The following is a 24806-nucleotide window of genomic DNA, read 5'->3' as shown; positions in this document are numbered from 1 at the left end:
TTCCCAACACCTTCTCCATCTAGCCCGGTTCACCGCTTGGTTCAACCAGTGGTTGCTAAAGGTCAATCCCTCCAAAACCCAGGCGATCATTGTAGGCAAAACCACCCGTTCCTTCCGCCTCCTCGATCTCTATCTAACCATCTATGACCGTCCTATCGCCCTCACCCCCACCCTTAAGTACATTGGCGTCACCCTCGACCCCCCATCTCCAGACAATCCAAGCCGAGGCACGCTCCCGACTCCGTCTCCTCGAGCTCCTTTCCGGCCGTACGTGGGGTCTGGACCCCTCCACCATACTCCACACCTATAAATCCCTCATTCGCCCTATTCTCTGTTACGCCCATCCGGCCTGAATCTCTGCCCCCCCCCCACCTTTTAGAAATCCCTTCAGATCCTTGAACGCCATGCTCTCCGCCTCGCATATCGCATCCGTCTCCCCTCCCCCACGCGGATCCTGTACGACCTAATTCCGTTCCCCCACCTCCTCCTTTTCCTCGAATGGATACGGATCCTCTACACCTCCCATAAACTCGATCCTCCTCACCCGCGTGTCTCCCCCATCCTCTCCCACCCCCGCCCACTGCCGCACCTGTATTCCTATGTCCCACCCGGTCTCCATCTCTCCACCCTCCTTACCCTCTCCCAAGGTGGCTTCCGCCAGCTCCTCCTCCCTGATGATGCCCTCCTCCCCTCCATCTACCCCTCCTACCAACTTTGATCCACCCCTCCCACTTCCTGTGTTTTTTCCTTTGGGCACCCTCCCTCCCTCCCCTATGCCCCCTTCCTCCACCCCTCTTCCCCTGGGCTCCCCCTACCCCCCTCCTCCCTTCCTTCCTCCCCGTATCTCCCCTGCCCTTGGCATCTCTGCTCTCCCCTCTCCATCTCCCACGTCCCTCCTCCTCTCTTGGCAGGTCCCCGGACTCGCACACGCTCAGTGGACATTCACGTGCCGGAGATCATCGCCATCAGTGTCTCGTGTGTGTGCCTTCTTGTTCGTGTTTCGTGTTCTTTCGCCTTCACGCCACCACCGTTCACCTGTGCCGTCGCAGTCGTCCGTGTTTTGTGCGCCATGTCAACAGGTTTTAGTGTTTTTTCTTGTCCAGCGTGAACGGCTTCGTGTATATTGTTTCCGTGTCTACAGTTTTTGCCCGCCATTTTTATTATATTATCTGAACCTCATTTATGTCATTTATTGCAACGTACTATGCTGCTGACAGCCCACCTTTGTACAAGGTTTAAAATAACAATAAAGAAAAAAAAAGGTTGTGAAGAAGACGTTATAACTAACGTTGAAACCTAGGTAAATAGTAAAGTTAACCTGCAACTGTAGGATGTATATTCTTATATATAACTTGTGTGAGGTTTGGAAAGGAGAAGGGAGGTACTGGCAGAAGTGAGGTCGTGGGGTGAGCTGGTGGAGGGGGTAGACGGGAACGAGTCTCGCCCAGATAGTTCAGTCGTCAGAGCACTGCACGTGGAGGGAAACTGTCCCAGTCTGGTGCACAGTTTTAGCCTCGCAGGAAGGTTTAGACGTGACCGGCGACCTGTGTGTGTGGCGGCAGCTGCTGATGGACCTGGTGCTGCTGATGGTGCTGACGCCGCTGGTGATGATGGCGCTGTACCTGGTGGTGTGGTCGACGCGCGCGGTCAGCGAGCAGGCGGACCCCGCGGCGCGCGCCTCCTACATGCTGGTGGTGACCATGATGAGCTCGTCGTTCGTGCTGGCGTCCTACTACTCGTGGCTGACGGCCGCCGTGCAGCAGCACGTGGAGGACTGGCGCCAGTGGTGGCGCACCAACTACAGCGTGCGCCTGCTGGACGACGGGCCGTCGGCGCCCGCGTGGCGCACGCGCCTCGGCGGCAAGGGGTCGGGCAGCGGCAGCGGCGGCAGCGGCAGCGGCAGCGCCAGCGGGGGCTGCGGCAGCGCTGAGAGCGCGGCGGCGGGGCGCGCGAGGAGGCCGCAGCGCCGGCCGCTGCCGCCCTCCGCCTCCGCCACCACCGACAGCGAGGAGGTGCAGCTGCAGACCGTCTCCTACTCGTCGCTCGGCCCCCAGCAGCCGTACGACTAGCGGCGCACGGGGCCACACCGACCGTGGTCCACCACACTCTGTAGTGGAACTGCTCTCAGGGAACACTAGAGTGTCCAACACTGGCTATCTCGTTAAATAACCGTCCGTCCACTACACCAGAGACGTGTCTGGGAAGTGGGCAATGTTTTAAGTTTAGAACCGAAGCATCGAGACCGCGAGAGTGCCTTACAGTCAGCCTACTATAACCGACATAAGAAATTTTCTAGAAGGGAAACTATCACTGCAACATATATTCGTTTCGGCCTGTTAGTCCTAAGAGGAACTGTAACACTGTGTCACAAAAGAATCGTGTGTATCGTCCATTACTGTGGTTAGTGTTCTCTATTTGTAATTGAATAAATTTGTTGGCTTTTGTGATAAATAAATGCATGTCTTTGTAAAAGTACTTTTAATGCAGTGATCTCCACTTCACTATCCCAATACACAGGGCGAGTCAAAAGTCCTTCAACATCCGTAACTTGGAAGATTAAAGGGAAAATTGAAATGTGATGATGGCAACATAGGTTTAACGTGGGGCCGCAACTTTTCGAGTGAATGTCATTCGTGGCCGTCATCTTGAAATCCGCCAATTTGGTTTCAAGTCATTTTTTTAATGGGAAAGGGGGTGTATGACACATCAAATAACACTGGCTTGAGCTCTGGAATTGAGTGGTGTAATTAGTTTTTGTCTATCTTATACAGTTTAGAAGTTATTAATGTGGTTGCAGCGACTACAGTTGTGCATTGCACGGGATGTACAACATGTAGAACATGTATTGTAGCAATCAGTATGAACGTAATTTCCCATCTTTGAACATTAATAACCTCTAAACTATACAAGATAGACAGAAACAAATTACACCGCTCAAGTGAGTGTTATCTGATGTGTCATACACCCCACTTCCCATAAAAAAAAACTGACTTGAATCCAGTATGTCGCATATCAAGATGGCGGCCACGAATGACATTCACTCCAAAAGTTGCAGCTCCACGTCAAACCTATGTTCCATCATCACATTTCAATTTTCCCTTTAATCTTCCAACTTATGAAGGTGTCCAAGGACTTTTAACTCGCCCTGTATTTATATTAATGTTCCTGAGACAGTGCCGATTCGCTTCCTGCAAGGTACAGAATCGAATGACCATCTCTGTATTTTGTGCAGTGTCTTGAGTCCTATGCAAAGTAGCGCCGTTGGGCGTGATTACGGATAAGAAAGGAAGTAAATGCCAGAAAAACGATGAAGTGTATTCCCCCCAAATAGCTGACAGCCAAATGACACTACCATGAAGTTCTGCCCTAGTTCAATTCATACTGTACTGTCGATCAGATTTTCGCTCTGAAAATTGTCCCACTTTTTGTTAAATCAATCAAGTATTTTATGGTGCCATCATTCCTTACTTTCCACATCGAATACTCGTGCTGATTCAACAAATTTATTATCCTGAAGGAAGTCATTCACAAGATGTGTACGATGGGGGCGCGAATTGTCGTCCATGATTACGAATGCCTCGCCAATATGCTGCCGATATGGTTGCACTGTCGGTCGGATAATGGATGTTACGTATCGTACAGCCGTTACGGCGCCTTCCATGACCACCAGCAGCGTACGTCGGCCACACATAACGTCAGCCCAAAACAGCAGAGAACCTCCACCTTGATGGACTTGCTAGACTGTGTGCAAGGCGTTCAGCCTGACCGGGTTGCCTCCAAACACGTCTCCGACGATTATCTGGTTGAAGGCACATGCGACACTCATCGCTGAAGAGAACGTGATGCCAATCCTGAGTGGCTATTAAAATGCACAGTTTTCGTAAAAACACGATTCAATAATTCTCATACAGTATCACACAACCAATGTTGTAACTTCTTGTCAGGGAACCTCGGTGGAACTAAATGCAAAGTGTTTTATAAAGAGCGCACCATTTTACCATCGTGTAACTTGTTACTGAAATTAGCATTGCTTTGCTTCCTTCACAAATAGTATGATGACAGCATTTGTACAACTTTTAGGACAATTACGATACGAATGCTTTTAAAAGGAATATACTGTCAGACTTTACAATTCTACGTTCAGTATAGGACTGCCTCACTGGACTACTAAATGAAAACAGCGCTCTTAGTCGTCAAGTGCATTGCCCATTGTTGTCGCGCAACATGGGAGCCAATCATAAAATAGCAAGCATTTCAGGACGTTCCTAATGCAGCAAAAATATTTTCTTTGTCTAAAATGAATGTTCAAAATGTTCAAATGTGTGTGAAATCTTATGGGACGTAACTGCTACGGTAATCAGTCCCTAAGCTTACACACTGCTTAACCTAAATTATCCTAAGGACAAACACACACACCCATGCCCGAGGGAGGACTCGAACCTCCGCCGGGACCAGCCGCACAGTCCATGACTGCAGCGTCCCAGACCGCTCGGCTAATCCCGCGCGGATAACTGAATGCAAATATCTATATTACGATGCGATCTTCCACTCTCCCTCATTTTATTTACGTACACTTTGCGGAAAAAGGCTTAATAAAGAGCGCGTAACAGTTTTTTGAAGTAGTTTGCCAATTATGACGTCCAGGATACAGCCACACACCTCTTCATTACCCTATTACTGTTCTGTTAACTTCTTATAAATTAAGCAAACTTCTGACAGGATTATGATTGGCGATACAGGTTCTAAATAAGCGTCCTGAGCACAACCTGGGTACTGTTCAGTATTACATTTTACTCTTGACTAACACTTTGAATGCAACCAGAGAGTCATCCGGAAGCACAATTAATAGAGCTGTAAGCCTGGTTTATGACATTACTGTTCAAAGTTAAAGTTCGAAAAATCTGTTATGGATAACTTTTCAAAGTCTGAGGATCCATACAGAAATTTTACAGGTATTCAAACACCACAATGCGTTTCAGATGTGGATTCCAGGAACGTGGGTGTTGAAAACTTGTCTACTTACCGTACACCTGCAGGAATTCAGCAAGACTCTACACGTATCACCCGAAAAACTACGAATACTCTAATCGCAACTGACACGCCTCTCATCCACGTACGTCTTTATGCACCGAGGTTGCACAAACAACAGATCCGACCCAAATCGTCGCTGCCCTTAAATACCCTCGATCTGTCACTGTGAAAAGTCGCAAAATTACGCTTATGTAGCTATTACAATTAAAACTACATATACACTCCTGGAAATTGAAATAAGAACACCGTGAATTCATTGTCCCAGGAAGGGGAAACTTTATTAACACATTCCTGGGGTCAGATACGTCACATGATCACACTGACAGAACCACAGGCACATAGACACAGGCAACAGAGCATGCACAATGTCGGCACTAGTACAGTATATATCCACCTTTCGCAGCAATGCAGGCTGCTATTCTCCCATGGAGACGATCGTAGAGATGCTGGATGTAGTCCTGTGGAACGGCTTGCCATGCCATTTCCACCTGGCGCCTCAGTTGGACCAGCGTTCGTGCTGGACGTGCAGACCGCGTGAGACGACGCTTCATCCAGTCACAAACATGCTCAATGGGGGACAGATCCGGAGATCTTGCTGGCCAGGGTAGTTGACTTACACCTTCTAGAGCACGTTGGGTGCCACGGGATACATGCGGACGTGCATTGTCCTGTTGGAACAGCAAGTTCCCTTGCCGGTCTAGGAATGGTAGAACGATGGGCTCGATGACGGTTTGGATGTACCGTGCACTATTCAGTGTCCCCTCGACGATCACCAGTGGTGTACGGCCAGTGTAGGAGATCGCTCCCCACACCATGATGCCGGGTGTTGGCCCTGTGTGCCTCGGTCGTATGCAGTCCTGATTGTGGCGCTCACCTGCACGGCGCCAAACACGCATACGACCATCATTGGCACCAAGGCAGAAGCGACTCTCATCGCTGAAGACGACACGTCTCCATTCGTCCCTCCATTCACGCCTGTCGCGACACCAATGGAGGCGGGCTGCACGATGTTGGGGCGTGAGCGGAAGACGGCCTAACGGTGTGCGGGACCGTAGCCCAGCTTCATGGAGACGGTTGCGAATGGTCCTCACCGATACCCCAGGAGCAACAGTGTACCTAATTTGCTGGGAAGTGACGGTGCGGTCCCCTACGGCACTGCGTAGGGTCCTACGGTCTTGGCGTGCATCCGTGCGTCGCTGCGGTCCGGTCCCAGGTCGACGGGCACGTGCACCTTCTGCCGACCACTGGCGACAACATCGATGTACTGTGGAGACCTCACGCCCCACGTGTTGAGCAATTCGGCGGTACGTCCACCCGGCCTCCCGCATGCCCTCTATACGCCCTCGCTCAAAGTCCGTCAACTGCACATACGGTTCACGTCCACGCTGTCGCGGCATGCTACCAGTGTTAAAGACTGCGATGGAGCTCCGTATGCCACGGCAAACTGGTTGACACTGACGGCGGCGGTGCACAAATGCTGCGCAGCTAGCGCCATTCGACGGCCAACACCGCGGTTCCTGGTGTGTCCGCTGTGCCGTGCGTGTGATCATTGCTTGTACAGCCCTCTCGCAGTGTCCGGAGCAAGTATGGTGGGTCTGACACACCGGTGTCAATGTGTTCTTTTTTCCATTTCCAGGAGTGTATAAACAGTTTGCATGGCTTTCACTTGAGTGCCGTTTCCTATGAGATGTTAAAAAGACCAGTGTTGTCGTTCTTTTATTAGTAGCTATAATATAATATCTTTCGTTGATTGCACATAAACCTCATAAATGAACAAAAATTACATTGAAGTTATTACTGATGTCAGTATTACACATGAATTATGACTAGAATATCACCAATTTTTAAGTGATAACATTAGTTTTTGTTGGGATTTTGAAATAGAATTCTTTGGGTCGTATTAAATAAAATGGCCAAATTTGGCATTATTTATTATTAGACAAGCTCTCTAGAGAAATATGTCACTACACATATCTATCGTAATTCTTTATCTAAACTGCGGCTACACTTACTGTTTGCAATCTTTTTTTCTTCCTAAATACCTCTGCAATCATTATCCCTGTTCACAATTGGAATTGTACACCTTTATCAGAGTTTCTGAAGTTGAATTTCGGTATTCCTCCTCAAGCGCTATAAGTCGACAATTTACTCATTAAAATTTATTAAGGGGATTACAGATCACTAAGTTTTAAAGTTAATAAGGTTGTTTTAGAAAGCATCTCTCGGTGCGACTCAGCTTGCCCTTTTCTCCCATGATATACTGAGAATTATGGAAGAAGGGCAACAAAAATGGCTCTGAGCACTATGGGACTTAACATCTGAGGTCATCATTCCCTTCGACTTAGAACTACTTAAACCTAACTAACCTAAGGACATCACACTCACCCGTGCCCGAGGCAGGATTCGAACCTGCGACCGTAGCAGCAGCGCGGTTCCGGACTGAAGCGGCTAGAACAGCTCGGCCACAGCGCCCAGCAAGGGCCACAGACAAATTTCCCAAAATCATTTGATACGGTACTGCACTGCGGGCTGTTAATCAAGGTACGGACATATGGTATAGGTTCACAGATGTGTGAGTGGGTCGAAGACTTTATAAATTATAGAAACCAGTATGTTGCCCTCGACGTCAAGTGTTCATCAGAGATAAGGGTATAGTGAGGAGTGCCCCAGGGAAGTGTGATAGGACGGCTGTTGTTCTCTATGTACATATACGCCTTGGCTGACAGGGAGGGCACCAGTCTGCGGTTGTTTGCTGCCGATGGCGTGGTGAACGGTAGGGTGTCGAAGTTGAGTGACTGTAGGAAGACACAAAACGACGTAGACAAAATTTATTGTTGGTGTGATGAATGACAGCTAGCCCTAAATGTGGAAAAATGTAAGGTAATGCGGGTTAGTAGGAAGAACAAACCTGTAATTTTGGGTTACCGTATTACTAGTACTCTGCTTGACACAATAAAGACGTTTAAATACACTCCTGGAAATGGAAAAAAGAACACATTGACACCGGTGTGTCAGACCCACCATACTTGCTCCGGACACTGCGAGAGGGCTGTACAAGCAATGATCACACGCACGGCACAGCGGACACACCAGGAACCGCGGTGTTGGCCGTCGAATGGCGCTAGCTGCGCAGCATTTGTGCACCGCCGCCGTCAGTGTCAGCCAGTTTGCCGTGGCATACGGAGCTCCATCGCAGTCTTTAACACTGGTAGCATGCCGCGACAGCGTGGACGTGAACCGTATGTGCAGTTGACGGACTTTGAGCGAGGGCGTATAGTGGGCATGCGGGAGGCCGGGTGGACGTACCGCCGAATTGCTCAACACGCGGGGCGTGAGGTCTCCACAGTACATCGATGTTGTCGCCAGTGGTCGGCGGAAGGTGCACGTGCCCGCCGACCTGGGACCGGACCGCAGCGACGCACGGATTCACGCCAAGACCGTAGGATCCTACGCAGTGCCGTAGGGGACCGCACCGCCACTTCCCAGCAAATTAGGGACACTGTTGCTCCTGGGGTATCGGCGAGGACCATTCGCAACCGTCTCCATGAAGCTGGGCTACGGTCCCGCACACCGTTAGGCCGTCTTCCGCTCACGCCCCAACATCGTGCAGCCAGCCTCCAGTGGTGTCGCGACAGGCGTGAATGGAGGGACGAATGGAGACGTGTCGTCTTCAGCGATGAGAGTCGCTTCTGCCTTGGTGCCAATGATGGTCGTATGCGTGTTTGGCGCCGTGCAGTTGAGCGCCACAATCAGGACTGCATACGACCGAGGCACACAGGGCCAACACCCGGCATCATGGTGTGGGGAGCGATCTCCTACACTGGCCGTACACCACTGGTGATCGTCGAGGGGACACTGAATAGTGCACGGTACATCCAAACCGTCATCGAACCCATCGTTCTACCATTCCTAGACCGGCAAGGGAACTTGTTGTTCCAACAGGACAATGCACGTCCGCATGTATCCCGTGTCACCCAACGTGCTCTGGAAGTTGTAAGTCAACTACCCTGGCCAGCAAGATATCCGGATCTGTCCCCCATTGAGCATGTTTGGGACTGGATGAAGCGTCGTCTCACGCGGTCTGCACGTCCAGCACGAACGCTGGTCCAACTGAGGCGCCAGGTGGAAATGGCATGGCAAGCCGTTCCACAGGACTACATCCAGCATCTCTACGATCGTCTCCATGGGAGAATAGCAGCCTGTATTGCTGCGAAAGGTGGATATACACTGTACTAGTGCCGACATTGTGCATGCTCTGTTGCCTGTGTCTATGTGCCTGTGGTTCTGTCAGTGTGATCATGTGATGTATCTGACCCCAGGAATGTGTCAATAAAGTTTCCCCTTCCTGGGACAATGAATTCACGGTGTTCTTATTTCAATTTCCAGGAGTGTATCTGGGCTTAACGTTGCAAAGCGATATGAAATGGAGCGAGCGGGTCCGAACTGTAGCGGGGAAAGCGAATGGTCGACTTCGGTTCATTGGGAGAATTTTAGGAAAGAGTGGCTCACCTGAAAAAGAGACCGCATATAGGACGCTTGTGCGACCTGTTCTTGAGTAATGCTCGAGTGTCTGGGACCCGTACCGGGTCGGATTGAAGGAAGACGTCGAATCGATTCAGAGGCGGTCTGCTGAATGTGTTCCCGGTAGGTTCGACCAATAAGTAATTGTTATGGAGATGCTACGGGAACGCAAATGGGAAGGCGACGTTCTTTTCGAGAAACACTGTTGAGAAAATTTAGAGAACCGGCGTTTGAAGCTGACTGCTAAACGATTTTACTGCTGTCAACATACATCGCGCGTAAGGACCACGAAGATAAGGTACGGGAAATTAGGGCTCATACGGAGACGTACAGACAGTCGTTTTTCCCTCGCTCTGTTGCAAGTGGAACAGGAGGGAAAACGACAAGTAGTGGTACAGAATACACTCCGCCACGCATCATAAGGAGGCTTGCGGAATATCTGTGTAGATGTAGATGTAAATACATTTACGTCTTCCATTGTAAATATGTAAACTACTATGGCGCTCGTCGCCTCATTTTCATCTTTCGTGAGCTGTCATTGCAAATTCCGTATTTTATTAGTGTGAATTTTACTTATACGCCGTGCATAAAAAAATTTCTTGTCTTTGAATTCACGCCTGATGCTTGGCGCGGACGAATAAAAGCCATTCGCTATGGGAAATCCATCGTACTAAGCCCTCAGTTTATTTGCTGCACATCTGACCGGCGGCCTACTTCGTGGTCCGTACCTTTGGCCAATGCCACAGGCTCAAATGCCTTCAGCACTCAAACTGACAACTCCTCCCGCTGCCTCCTCCCGAGCTATGCCTGTTAAACTGCCGCTCGCGTAGACGCGACTCTCTTGCAATTTTACAGCGGCGAAAAAAATAAAAGTCAAATTAGTAGTATCTACACTCCTGGAAATTGAAATAAGAACACCGTGAATTCATTGTCCCAGGAACGGGAAACTTTATTGACACATTCCTGGGGTCAGATACATCACATGATCACACTGACAGAACCACAGGCACATAGACACAGGCAACAGAGCATGCACAATGTCGGCACTAGTACAGTGTATATCCACCTTTCGCAGCAATGCAGGCTGCTATTCTCCCATGGAGACGATCGTAGAGATGCTGGATGTAGTCCTGTGGAACGGCTTGCCATGCCATTTCCACCTGGCGCCTCAGTTGGACCAGCGTTCGTGCTGGACGTGCAGACCGCGTGAGACGACGCTTCATCCAGTCCCAAACATGCTCAATGGGGGACAGATCCGGAGATCTTGCTGGCCAGGGTAGTTGACTTACACCTTCTAGAGCACGTTGGGTGGCACGGGATACATGCGGACGTGCATTGTCCTGTTGGAACAGCAAGTTCCCTTGCCGGTCTAGGAATGGTAGAACGATGGGTTCGATGACGGTTTGGATGTACCGTGCACTATTCAGTGTCCCCTCGACGATCACCAGTGGTGTACGGCCAGTGTAGGAGATCGCTCCCCACACCATGAAGCCGGGTGTTGGCCCTGTGTGCCTCGGTCGTATGCAGTCCTGATTGTGGCGCTCACCTGCACGGCGCCAAACACGCATACGACCATCATTGGCACCAAGGCAGAAGCGACTCTCATCGCTGAAGACGACACGTCTCCATTCGTCCCTCCATTCACGCCTGTCGCGACACCACTGGAGGCGGGCTGCACGATGTTGGGGCATGAGCGGAAGACGGCCTAACGGTGTGCGGGACCGTAGCCCAGCTTCATGGAGACGGTTGCGAATGGGCCTCGCCGATACCCCAGGAGCAACAGTGTCCCTAATTTGCTGGGAAGTGGCGGTGCGGTCCCCTACGGCACTGCGTAAGATCCTACGGTCTTGGCGTGCATCCGTGCGTCGCTGCGGTCCGGTCCCAGGTCGACGAGCACGTGCACCTTCCGCCGACCACTGGCGACAACATCGATGTACTGTGGAGACCTCACGCCCCACGTGTTGAGCAATTCGGCGGTACGTCCACCCGGCCTCCCGCATGCCCACTATACGCCCTCGCTCAAAGTCCGTCAACTGCACATACGGTTCACGTCCACGCTGTCGCGGCATGCTACCAGTGTTAAAGACTGCGATGGAGCTCCGTATGCCACGGCAAACTGGCTGACACTGACGGCGGCGGTGCACAAATGCTGCGCAGCTAGCGCCATTCGACGGCCAACACCGCGGTTCCTGGTGTGTCCTCTGTGCCGTGCGTTTGATCATTGCTTGTACAGCCCTCTCGCAGTGTCCGGAGCAAGTATGGTGGGTCTGACACACCGGTGTCAATGTGTTCTTTTTTCCATTTCCAGGAGTGTATATACAACCGCAGACCGAAATCGTAGTGGAAGACACTGCGATGCGGCAGCCTGGCGTGACCTACAACATTACTGGCTTGTTCGCTTGGCAAACCGTATTGTTTTTGAAACTTCCTGGCAGATTAAAACTGTGTGCCCGACCGAGACTCGAACTCGGGACGGTTTGGAAGGTAGGAGACGAGATACTGGCAGAAGTAAAGCTGTGAGGACCGGGCGTGAGTCGTGCTTCGGTAGCTAAGATGGTAGAGCACTTGCCCGCGAAAGGGAAAGGTCTCGAGTTGGAGTCTCGGTCGGGCACACAGTTTTAATCTGCCAGGAAGTTTCATATCAGCGCACACTCCGCTGCAGAGGGAAAATCTCATTATGGCGTATTGTTTTTCTTTGATAATTACGACCGTAACTTTAAAGAAACACTATCACATCATATATTCTCAGGGAAGGCCTTGTAGAATATACACGAAGTTTCGTACGGTCAGCGGAAAAAATAGTAATAATTTTCGCTCTGTTGGCGAGTACTAACAACTGCTTAATCGGTACGGAATGGACTGAATAATATTCTGCGTGTAAGAGAGTGTGATGCACACTTCCTGGAAAGCAACTCGTAAAGCTGGATCAGACCGCATAGGTCCCGCATGTGAAGTTCCACTCGGATGAAATCCGGGGGCATGTTAGTCATTTGTGACGAGTGATTACTCGTGGCTCTGGACACGAGAAAACAGAGTCGGTAACGTTAGTGTCCTTCAGAGAGCAGTAGACGGGACATTCAGGGTCACACGTTGTCATTCAGAGTCAAAGCTTCTTTCACCTCAGCGTAACTAGTCATTTCTGTGTAGTGGTGTTCGTGGGAGGCAATTCCGCGAAGAGCGGCTGCGCGGAAACAACGGAAAAAAGGTTAACGTTTCGTGGTAATTTGAGACTCATTGCGGGAAGACTTGGAGTCCAGAATACTCACCAGCGGTGCAAGTCATTCACAATACTTTTCGATTGCAAATAGGATAATACAGAGTTCTGTATTTTAGTTGTTGATCAGGATATAACTACAGTCGGTCAATCAACGTATAACACCCCCCTACTTCCCGGTATTTGCGAGATTACAAGTTTACAATGACCGTGTATTATGAATTTTGACCCGCGTCGGGATAAGGCATCCGAATCCGAAGTAAATAATGATTATTCTGCGGGAAACAGGAGACGTTATAACTTGATCGTTATTGAATGAGTAATTTCATTCAATAACGATCGGTAAATGAAATAATGGAAATAATATGGAAATAAATTTTGCCAGTGGAAATTTTGCGGAAAGAAATGATTAAGTTGTAAAATCAATTAAAAAATCGGTCGTCAGCTCAACTGACGAGCGACAGTACTGTTAAGTGCGTGAATAATTGTGTCAAAAATAAAGTTTACCTGTTTGTAGCGCAGCAGGTGGAACGGTAACTTTTACGTAAGTGCTGTGTCAGGCTCAGTAGTCATAAAAAACAATGTCATAACAATCTTACTACACTTATTTGGTTCATAATTTGTCAGCTAACTGCAATGCTGACAACACAGATAATTATCTATCGAGATTTTGAATAATGGACTGTCATTCTGTCTTTAAAATTAGGTACTTTGCACAGTTTAATCTACTGATAATGAAATATATTCCAAATAATTGATTAACTATGTTTTGAATGATAATAATTCATTAATTGGAGGATTGTCAGGTGGAATAAGCTTTATAGTTTCATGAAATATCCTTGAATTAACTTCAGCTGAATATGCATTGAAATAAATCTTAATAACCAAATTTATTACTTCAGTCTATTATTAAGTTACTACGGTGGGCGTAAGCTTATTAAGTGCAACAATTAACTACGATAACCAGTGTGAAATTTACTCTTCACCGTCTATGCAAATAATTTGATAATTAACATATTTTCTCTTGATAATGGCGTGACACACTCGGTTCAATAAGGTAAGGATTGGAAGGAACCTACTTGGTGTAATTATCGGGAGGAATGTAACTGCAACACTTCTATTATAAAGTGCTTGGTATTAATTGTTCAACTTCAGAGAAAAGCACAGTCACTGGAATGCCTTCTACAATTTTATCCGACGCAAATTACGTAGATCTTACTTCCCTCGTTGTCGGTGGATGGACGGAAGTCAACGGCAGCGACACAATGTGGCAGCGGGCTTTTACTGTTGCGACTTGGGCCCACAGTGCGCTTCACATTTAAGTCCTCGTTTCTTCAGCACTATGCCCATTAATCCATAATAACTTGCCCGGCCATGCTTTCAGATATGCCGACCATTATTTTCCCGTCGTACTTAGATCCACACACTAGCCGTTAGATGTAACACAGCTAGGACTAGCAACACTCAACTGTACTTCTTACTCCGAGCACGGCGTTACTGCTACTACTACCCGCTAGCGCGCTCCCGAGCCCAGAGGCGCGACAAAACAATCTCTCTGACTTCAACGTTAACTAAATATGCCCTGACTTGCCAGTGTTAAATACACTCCTGGAAATTGAAATAAGAACACCGTGCATTCATTGTCCCAGAAAGGGGAAACTTTATTGACACATTCCTGGGGTCAGATACATCACATGATCACACTGACAGAACCACAGGCACATAGACACAGGCAACAGAGCATGCACAATGTCGGCACTAGTACAGTGTATATCCACCTTTCGCAGCAATGCAGGCTGCTATTCTCCCATGGAGACGATCGTAGAGATGCTGGATGTAGTCCTGTGGAACGGCTTGCCATGCCATTTCCACCTGGCGCCTCAGTTGGACCAGCGTTCGTGCTGGACGTGCAGACCGCGTGAGACGACGCTTCATCCAGTCCCAAACATGCCCAATGGGGGACAGATCCGGAGATATTGCTGGCCAGTGTAGTTGTCTTACACCTTCTAGAGCACGTTGGGTGGCACGGGATACATGCGGACGTGCATTGTCCTGTTGGAACAGCAAGTTCCCTTGCCGGTCTAGGAATGGTAGAACGATGGGTTCGATGACGGTTTGGAAGTACCGTGCACTATTCAGTGTCCCCTCGACGATCACCAGTGGTGTACGGCCAGTGTAGGAGATCGCTCCCCACACCATGATTCCGGGTGTTGGCCCTGTGTGCCTCGGTAGTATGCAGTCCTGATTGTGGCGCTCACCTGCACGGCGCCAAACACGCATACGACCATCATTGGCACCAAGGCAGAAGCGACTCTCATCGCTGAAGACGACACGTCTCCATTCGTCCCTCCATTCACGCCTGTCGCGACACCACTGGAGGCGGGCTGCACGATGTTGGGGCGTGAGCGGAAGACGGCCTAACGGTGTGCGGGACCGTAGCCCAGCTTCATGGAGACGGTTGCGAATGGTCCTCGCCGATACCCCAGGAGCAACAGTGTCCCTAATTTGCTGGGAAGTGGCGGTGCGGTCCCCTACGGCACTGCGTAGGATCCTACGGTCTTGGCGTGCATCCGTGCGTCGCTGCGGTCCGGTCCCAGGTCGACGAGCACGTGCACCTTCCGCCGACCACTGGCGACAACATCGATGTACTGTGGAGACCTCACGCCCCACGTGTTGAGCAATTCGGCGGTACGTCCACCCGGCCTCCCGCATGCCCACTATACGCCCTCGCTCAAAGTCCGTCAACTGCACATACGGTTCACGTCCACGCTGTCGTGGCATGCTACCAGTGTTAAAGACTGCGATGGAGCTCCGTATGCCACGGCAAACTGGCTAACACTGACGGCGGCGGTGCACAAATGCTGCGCAGCTAGCGCCATTCGACGGCCAACACCGCGGTTCCTGGTGTGTCCGCTGTGTCGTGCGTGTGATCATTGCTTGTACAGCCCTCTCGCAGTGTCCGGAGCAAGTATGGTGGGTCTGACACACCGGTGACAATGTGTTCTTTTTTCCATTTCCAGGAGTGTATATCTCATTCTGTTGTACAATCAATTGTAGCTGCAATTTCATTATTTGATTTTTTATCAATCGATGCTCTAGAACAGGAAATAAATTTATAGAAATATGACCGGAAATAATTGTTTTAGTAACGACGTATTTATACACTGAGGTGACAAGAGTCACTGGATACCTTCTAATACCGGGTCGGAGCTGCTTTTGCCGGGCGTAGTCCAGCAACTCGACATCGGACGCACTGAACAAGTCACTAGAAGTCCCGTGCAGAAACACGTGCCAAGCTGCTCGTATAGCTGTCTGTGATTGCGAAGGGAGTTGCCGGTGCAGGATTTTGTTCACGAACTGTCATATTCAGTATGTCCCATAAATGTTTGGTGCGGGCGATCTGGGAGGCTAAATCACTCCCTCGAATGATCCACAATCTTCTTCAAACCAATCGCCACCTTGGTAACATGACGTCCGTTGTTTTGGAACATGCAGTCCACGAATGGCTGAAAATGGTCTCCGAGTAGCCGAACATAACCACTGTCGGTCAACGATCTGTTCAATTGAATCAAAGGATCCAGTCCACCCCATGCAAACACAGCCCACAGCATTACGGGAGCCCTCGCACAACACCGTGTTGACAGCTTGCGTCCACGGCCTCGTGGAGTCAGCGCCAGAAGCGAACTCTACCATCAGCTCTTAGTATCTGACCGGGACGCGGTTTTCCAGTCGTCTACGTTCCAACCGACACGGTTACGAGGCCGGAAGAGGCGCTGCAGGCGATGTCGTGCTATTTGCAAAGGCACTCGCGTCGGTCGTCTGCCCCCATAGCCAATTAACATTAAACTTCGCAGCACTGTCATAACGAATACGTCCGTCGTAGGTCCCACATTGACTTCTGCCGCTATTTCACACTGTGTTGCTTGTCTGTCAGCACTGACAACTCTACCCAAACGCCGCTGCTCTCGGTCGTTAAGTGAAGACCGCCGGCCGCTGCGTTGTCCGTGGTGAGAGATACTGCCTCAAATGTGGTATCTTCCACACTCTCTTTGTGGTACCAAGGTTCGATACCACACTTGTTAGGGGTTGCAGTTATCGACCGCGCTCCGTACTACACTACTGGCCATTAAAATTGCTACACCACGAAGATGACGTGCTACAGACGAGAAATTTAACCGACGGGAAGGAGATGCTATAATATGCAAATTATTAGCTTTTCAGAGCATTCACACAAAGTTGGCGCCGGTGGCGACACATACAACGTGCTGACATGAGCAAAGTTTCCAACCGATTTCTCATACACAAACAGCAGTTGACCGACGTTGCCTGGTGAAACGTTGCTGTGATGCCTCGTGTAAGGAGGAGAAATGGGTACCATCACGTTTCCGACTTTGATAAAGGTCGGATTGTAGCCTATCGCCATTGCGGTTTATCGTATCGCGACATTGCTGCTCGCGTTGGTCAACATCCAATGACTGTTAGCAGAATATGGAACCGGTGGTTTGAAGAGGGTAATACGGAACGCCGTGCTGGATCCCAACGGCCTCGTATCACTCGCAGTCGAGATGACAGGCATCTTATCCGCATGGCTCTAACGGATCGTGCAGCCACGTCTCGGTCCCTGAGTCAACAGATGGGGACGTTTACAAGACAACAACCATCTGCACGAACAGTTCGACGACGTTTGCAAGAGCACGGACTATCAGCTCGGAGACCGTGGCTGCGGTTACCCTTGACGCTGCATCACAGACAGGAGCGCCTGCGATGGCGTACTCAACCTGGGTGCACGAATGGCAAAACGTCATTTTTTTCGGAAGAATCCAGATTCTGTTTACAGCACCGTGATGGTCGCATCCGTGTGGGCGACGTCGTGGTGAACGCACATTGGAACCGTGTATTCGTCATCGCCATATTGGCGTATCACCCGGTGTGATGGTATGGGGTGCCATTGGTTACACGTCTCGGTCACCTCTTGTTTGCATTGACGGCACTTTGAACAGTGGATGTTACATTTCAGATGTGTTACGACCAGTGGCTCTACCTTTCATTCGATCCCTGCGAAACCCTATATTTCAGCAGGATCATGCACAACCGTATGTTGCAGGTCCAGTACGCGCCTTTCTGGATACAGAAAATGTTCGACTGCTGCCCTGGCCAGCACATTCTCCAGATCTCTAATTGAAAACGTCTGGTCAGTGGTGGTCGAGCAACTGGCTCGTCACAATACGCCAGTCACTACTCTTGATGAACTGTGGTATCGTGTTGAAGCTGCATGGGCAGCTGTACCTGTACACGCCATCCAAGCTCCGTTTGACTCAATGCCCAGGAGTATCAAGGCCGTTATTAGGCCATAGGTGGTTGTTCTGGATACTGATTTCTCAGGATGTATGCACCCATATTGCGTGAAAATGCAATCACATGTCAGTTCTACTACAATGTATTTGTCCAATGAATACCCGTTTATCATCTGCATTTCTTCTTGGTGTAGCAATTTTAATGCCCAATAGTGTAGTATCGCTGGACCCGCGAGTCGCGACTATCTCCGCTAGCGCCGCTCCGCGGCTTGTATCAAGCTTCTAGCGAGCTCTCGTCCACTCTTGCTCGGGATGTCAGCTAATGAAGTACCATAGCCTTCAGCTGATAGGAAGCTACCTCTAACAAGGCCCTTACAAGGGAACATCCCCATCGCACCCCCCTCAGATTTAGTTATAAGTTGGCACAGTGGATAAGCCTTGAAAAACTGAACACAGATCGATCGAGAAAACAGGAAGAAGTTGTGTGGAACTATGAAAAAATAAGCAAAATATACAAACTGGGTCGTCCATGCGTAAGATAGGCAATATTAAGGGCAATGTGATTTGAGGAGCTCTGTGGTCCCGTGGTTAGTGTAAACAGCTGCGGAAAGAGAGGTCCTTGGTTCATATCTTCCCTCAACCGAAAATTTTAACTTTTTATTTTCAGTTTATGTGAAAAACTCTTATGTTTTCATCACTTTTTTTGGAGTTATTATTACATCCACAAGAAAACCTAAATCGGGCAAGGTAGAAGAAACTTTTCACCCATTCGCCAAGTGTACTAGTTAGGTGGGTCGACAACATATTCCTGTCATTTGACGCACATGCTGTCACCAGTGTCGTATACAAAATATCAGACGTGTTTTCCTGTGGAGGAATCAGTTGACCTATGACCTTGCGATCAAATGTTTTCGGTTCCCATTGGAGAGGCACGTCCTTTCGTCAACTAATCACACGGTTTTGCGGTGCGGTCGCAAAACACAAACACTAAACTTCTTACAGTGAACAGAGATGTCAATGAACGAACGGACAGATCATAACTTTGCGAAGATAAAGAAAGCAAAATTTTCGGTGTAGGGCAGATTTGAACCAAGGACCTTTCGTTCCGCAGCTATTCACGCTAACCACGGGACCACGGCCCTCCTCGCCTCACATTCCCCTTAATATTGCCTATCTTACGCATGGACCACCCAGTTTGTATATTTTGCTTATTTTTTCATAGTTCCACACAACTTCTTCCTGTTTTCTCGATTGATCTGTGTTCAGTTTTTCAAGGCATATCCATTGTGCCAACTTATAACTAAATCAGAGGGGGGTGCGATGGGGATGTTCCCTTGTTAGTAACGCATGGCCTAGGTGAGGCCTCAATAGCTATGTGTTTATAATTATATGTATGCAGCCAAGAAGAATCCTGTACAACCAGTTAAATAGAATGTATATTATTTTTTACCAACGACTTCTAATTATTTTAGTCGTTGCAGATCCAGACCATGCAGCCAGCACCTTATCGATGTTGCTGACAATCCTGCTGTAATTTGTATGTTTCTATTTAGCATTAGCCACCAGTCAACATTGGCGACTACTCGTTCGTCGTCATCATAACACTCTTGACAATGCGGGTCTCGGAATATTGAATTCCCTAACGATTTGCGAAATGTAATGTCCCATACGTCCAGCTGCAACTACCATTCCTCATTGACGGTCTGTTAATTCCTGCCGTGTGGCTGTAATCGAGATGGAAACCTTTTCTCGTGAATTACCTGACTACAAATGACACCTCCACCAGTGTATTGCCCTTTCATAAATTCTGTACGCAAAACTACCGCCATCTCTATATATGCAATTCGCTGTCCTATGACTTTTGTCACCGCGTTGTATATCATTTCGTTCAAAGTGCATCGTCGGAAAATTAGGAAATAAAAGGAGTAAGTATTTCACGCTTTGATTGCCTAAGTGAGGGCACACTTTCATATAAGATTGATGTCGGCGCTGAAACGACGATATTCTTAATCCGCCCCGCAGCTGTCGATGTAAGTGACGGGTCTTTGTGGAAAGGAGCCAATGAAACAAAGGCGCGTAAAATGCGGCGCGACATTTGTAGGGCGAGAGGCAACGACCCGCAGACCGCCGGCAGCACGCGGCCATTGAGCGAGCGGCCGGTGAATGGCGGTGGGGTGGGGTGGACGTTGTTTACCGCGGCGGCCGCTGGGTGTCGCAGGCCGCCAAGTATGTGGAGCGGAAGCGCAGCGTCGCGCGGGTTATATTGGACGCCGCGCCGACGAGTCGAAACAGCTGACAAGCAGCAGCACTCGCTGGAGCGCCGGCGCGCGTAAATATAGCGACGGACGCTCGCTACCTCTCTCTCTCTCTCTGTGCAGCTTCGTAAAGCCGTGAGGGCCGAGCGGGGTCGCGGGCTCGAGCCCCACTTTGGGCAAGTGTGCTTGCCTTCACGAATGTATCGTTTACTTACACTGTCTTCTGTAGCCACCTACAGTGGACCTCGTCCTGTGGAGAGCAATGGCTCTGAGCAGTATGGGACTTAACTTCTGAGGTCATCAGTCCCCTAGAACTTAGAACTACTTAAACCTAACCAACCTAAGGACATCACACACATCCATGCCCGTGGCAGGATTCGAACCTGCGACCGTAGCGGTCGCGCGGTTCCAGACTGTAGCGCCTAGAACCGCTCGGCCATCCCGGCCGGCATCCTGTCCTGTGGAGAGATAATACTATAACTGCAATTCTGACAAGGGAAACGCCCCATCCAAACCCCCTCACATTCAGTCTTAAGAGGGTCCAGTTCACAGACCGTCAAAAACTGAATACAGATAAAGCATGAAAACACGAACAAGGTGCACTGAACCGTGAAAGAAGAAGCAAAATAGGAATAGTAAACGGTCCAATCACAGGAAGTGCAACATAAAGGTGTATGGAATAGCCCCGGTGTCGTGGTTAAATGGTCACGGTGTTGGTCTGCAAATCTGCCGAAAGGTATTCGAAGCTTCTTCGTCCCCATTTTTTTCCCACTGTTCGCTGTATTCAAGTCTGCGTCTATGTCGTGGTGTAATGTCCGTTTGCAACAGCGAAGTGTAACTAAGAGACCTATAATCAAAACTGATTCTGCACAATTACTGTATTTGCAGCCGAAAGGAACTGGCTCTCGAATGGGAACCGCAAACGTTTGACAACAGTGCGACAAATCAGCCGAATCCTCCACCGAAAAACAAGTCTGGCGTGTCACACACGGCATTAGTGACAATATGCGTGCCATATGATAGGTATCTCTCATCGACGCACCTAACTGGCACGGCTGGTGAGTGAGTGAGACAGGGCCGGCCGTTTGGCAGAGCGGTTCTAGGCGCTTCAGTCTGGAACCGCGCGACCACTACGGTCGCAGCTTCGAATCCTGCCTCGGGCATGGATGTGTGTGACGTCCTTAGGTTACTTAGGTTTAAGTAGTTCTAAGTTCTACGGGACTGATGACCTCAGATGTTAAGTCCCATAGTGCTCAGAGCAATTTGAACCATTTTTCATACCATTTTGGACGTTTTTACTCTTCAGTTCCTTGGTAGTAACGTGGTTCTCACTCGTCTATTTGTTGTTTTCATTTCCGTGAGACGTCTATGTTGTACCTCACCTGCTCCCGCTATTCGTCACATTTACTTGCGACGGTAATATTCTCTTACCACATGACTCATATTCCATAACCAGTGTTTAGTGTGACGACTGCCAAGACTACAGAGGAGGACAAACATTTATACGAACAGACGAACAGTTCATAAGTTTGTGAAAAAAATGAGATTAATGACAGATGGGAGTTTTGAACCCACGTCGTCCGGTTGGGAGTCCAGCAGCGTAGCGGCTTTTTTTAATCTAATTTTGTTATATATTGTTAGTTGAATTTGACCGTGGTGGACGTCCGATGACACTCGGTCAGGTTGTTCGTTGATCGATTCACTCAGTTTTCTACTTCAGTGGGTAGCTGGGCCCTCTCACCAAGCACGCTCAACTTCCTTGCCGGCGATTCGCCACGGCGCGATGGCTGTTCCAGTCCGCTCGATGTTGCAATTGTTAACATGGTCTGTTCAGTGTTCCTACTCCGCTCTTATTCAGCGTGTGCAGTGCTTTTGAATGTCGTATATCTTGGCCGTTACCACCGAATGGCGTACGTCAGCCTACCAGCTGATCGGCTGAACGACCTTGCTATTCTTATTGGTTCAGAGTTAATAATATATCGTGAGGCGGCGCGTTTCGCCTATGCGAGCGAAATATTTATTTCTTGACTTAGCGCTGCTCCATGGCGAGCGAATAAGGGTAAGAATGCGAGGTGCCGGGGCTAGCAGTGTATTTAACACTAAATTCTACTAGAATCTACATATGTAAATGATGCTCTAAGCCCCCCCCCCCTATTCTAACTCCGACTTTTGCTGTTGCACAAGGATTAAAAAAAAAAATACGCGAACTGACTCTAATCAACCCTGCCAGTGGAGCAGAAGAGAGTTTGGCACCTGCAATAATTTAATTTGATAAATAAGTTAAATAAACGAAGGTTTCATTAACATAGTGAGGAATGATAGGGTTGCACTACCGATTGACAGAATGAAAGTTCTGACCAAAATAACAATATGATTTATTATGACTAAACACAAAATAATAAACAAAAACACATGAAACATTTACAATACATCAAATTGGCTCAAATTGGATACTCAAACAAACGCTGTGAATGTGAAGCTGTCCCTAAACTAGATTGTGAGGATTATGATGAAGTGGTATGTGGAGCCAATTCCTTGCCACTCAAATCTTAAGAGAGACACAGAGCTAACCCAACATTAATTGCTGCTGCTCAAGACAGAACAAAGTTAGAAAAAGACGAACAGGCGCGCTCTGCTGAGGTCTGATTATCACCTAGGAAAATCCCTATCTGCCAGTGCTGCGGACATACCTTACCAATCTGTCTTCTTAACTGCAAGAATACGATTTGGCGTACCGGAGGCGATGGCTGGCTGCTTCGACGTCCTCGACCGAAAGGCGAGAGCCGACTGCCCCGAGCACCCGTACAGGCCGAACACACAACATTCCCACCCCCACGACAGTGGCCGTGGTTAAACGTTCCAATCAGCAACTCGAAAAACGGCGGAAAATTCCACTCTATTACCGGAGCACTACCATTCCACCAATGGAGATTCTTGGCGCCAATTTCTGCGCTGATTTTGCTACGTCACGGAGCTATGCCCTGAGCAAGCCAATCACAGTTACTATTTTGCAGAAAGCGCGGGAATTTTCCCGCCACAACTGCCTGGGTACACAAGTCCTTCCCACGCCTCGCTGGTAGCCCGCCAGAAAGTGTTTTCGCTAAGTTTCTGCGAAGTAACGGAACCTCTAGCCCAGCCGCTACTTCAGACCCATCCGGGCGTGTCTTTTGACAATGTCGGCGTCTGCAAAGCATTCACTCGACTTCCTCGCATCCGTCGGCTTAACCCTTTCCAGATCAGCAGAGCCCGCCTGTCACCGGACCACCCGGGTGACGAGAGACGCTGCGTGGGAAGTCCACGTGTGAAGGAATAGCGACTTTCCATTGCATGCAATTAGAGAGGAAAATCGTAAGATAGAAAATGAGAGGGGGCTCATGCCACCTCTCAAGAAAATCTGTATGTCACTGTTGCGAGACAGGATAACAAGAGGTCTTGTATAAAGTGTTTGCAATGAAACAATCATTGTCAGGCGCCATATTGTATAATTTGTGTTTTTTGAGATTCACAAGCGATATGTAACGTTAATGTGGAGTTTAGTAACAGCCATAATACAGTCTGGTGCATTTCAAGGGTAATTCGCGTATTTATTTTTGATCAAAAGTTTCTGTGATGATCTGTTATGTATAACAAGCGTGTATAGGACGTCGAACATTTGGTGATACATGTTTGCTGTAGAACCTGATTCAGTAACACAGTCAAAACCATAGAGAAAGATTTCTCTGCTAAAACGATCTCATTTCACCTGCAGAAAATCATCGAATGACCAAATGCTAATGGCAGTGTTCCAGTTCGAGAAGATCCTATAGAAGTTTTCTTTCTCTTACATTTCAAGAATTTTACAGGCAACCGTCGGAGTCGGCAGCTGCTTCTACACCACGAGAGTAACTTGTCTATGTATACGAAATTACTTACGCTCTGGAGATTGATATTGTCCTTAGACATACAACCAGAGACACACGCTAGTTCAGTAACAACGAGTTTAATATTACAAGCTTAAAAAGATTAATTTCTTCTTTTGAGCCATAATATTATAATTATTAGCGAACAAGCTGACACAGTAAAGAGGAGATTTAATTAACTTGTATTTCTGCAAGCGAACAGAGTATTGCAGCAAGAAACGTAAGTCCAGCCAACACAGCGTCAACGCAGGACGAACGATGGTGCAGCGCTGAGGATCCAAGCGCGAGTGTGTTGCTCGGCTGCCACTGGTTGTCCTAGACTGCAGCGACAGAGGCCGCTCCAGTCCAGAGCCGCTGGAGGCGCGGCTTCGGCGGACGGGCACCATTCTGTCCGCCACAACCCGCGCGACTGCTAACGGCGTCACAGGGATACTTGAAATTCCGTTACCAACTGTACGGCGCCCATATCGATACGTGATACCACAGATCTTATACTCTAGACAGCATTCAAGAAGAGATTTTCTCCAAATCCCACCCCTATGGGGTAGCGGGCGCTAAGCTAGTTCTGTAATATAAAAACCGTCACTACTGT

The sequence above is a fragment of the Schistocerca cancellata genome, chromosome 5 (assembly GCF_023864275.1).
Source record: "Schistocerca cancellata isolate TAMUIC-IGC-003103 chromosome 5, iqSchCanc2.1, whole genome shotgun sequence".
NCBI classification, from domain to species: Eukaryota; Metazoa; Arthropoda; class Insecta; order Orthoptera; family Acrididae; genus Schistocerca; species Schistocerca cancellata.
Note: the sequence above shows the minus strand (reverse complement) of the source record.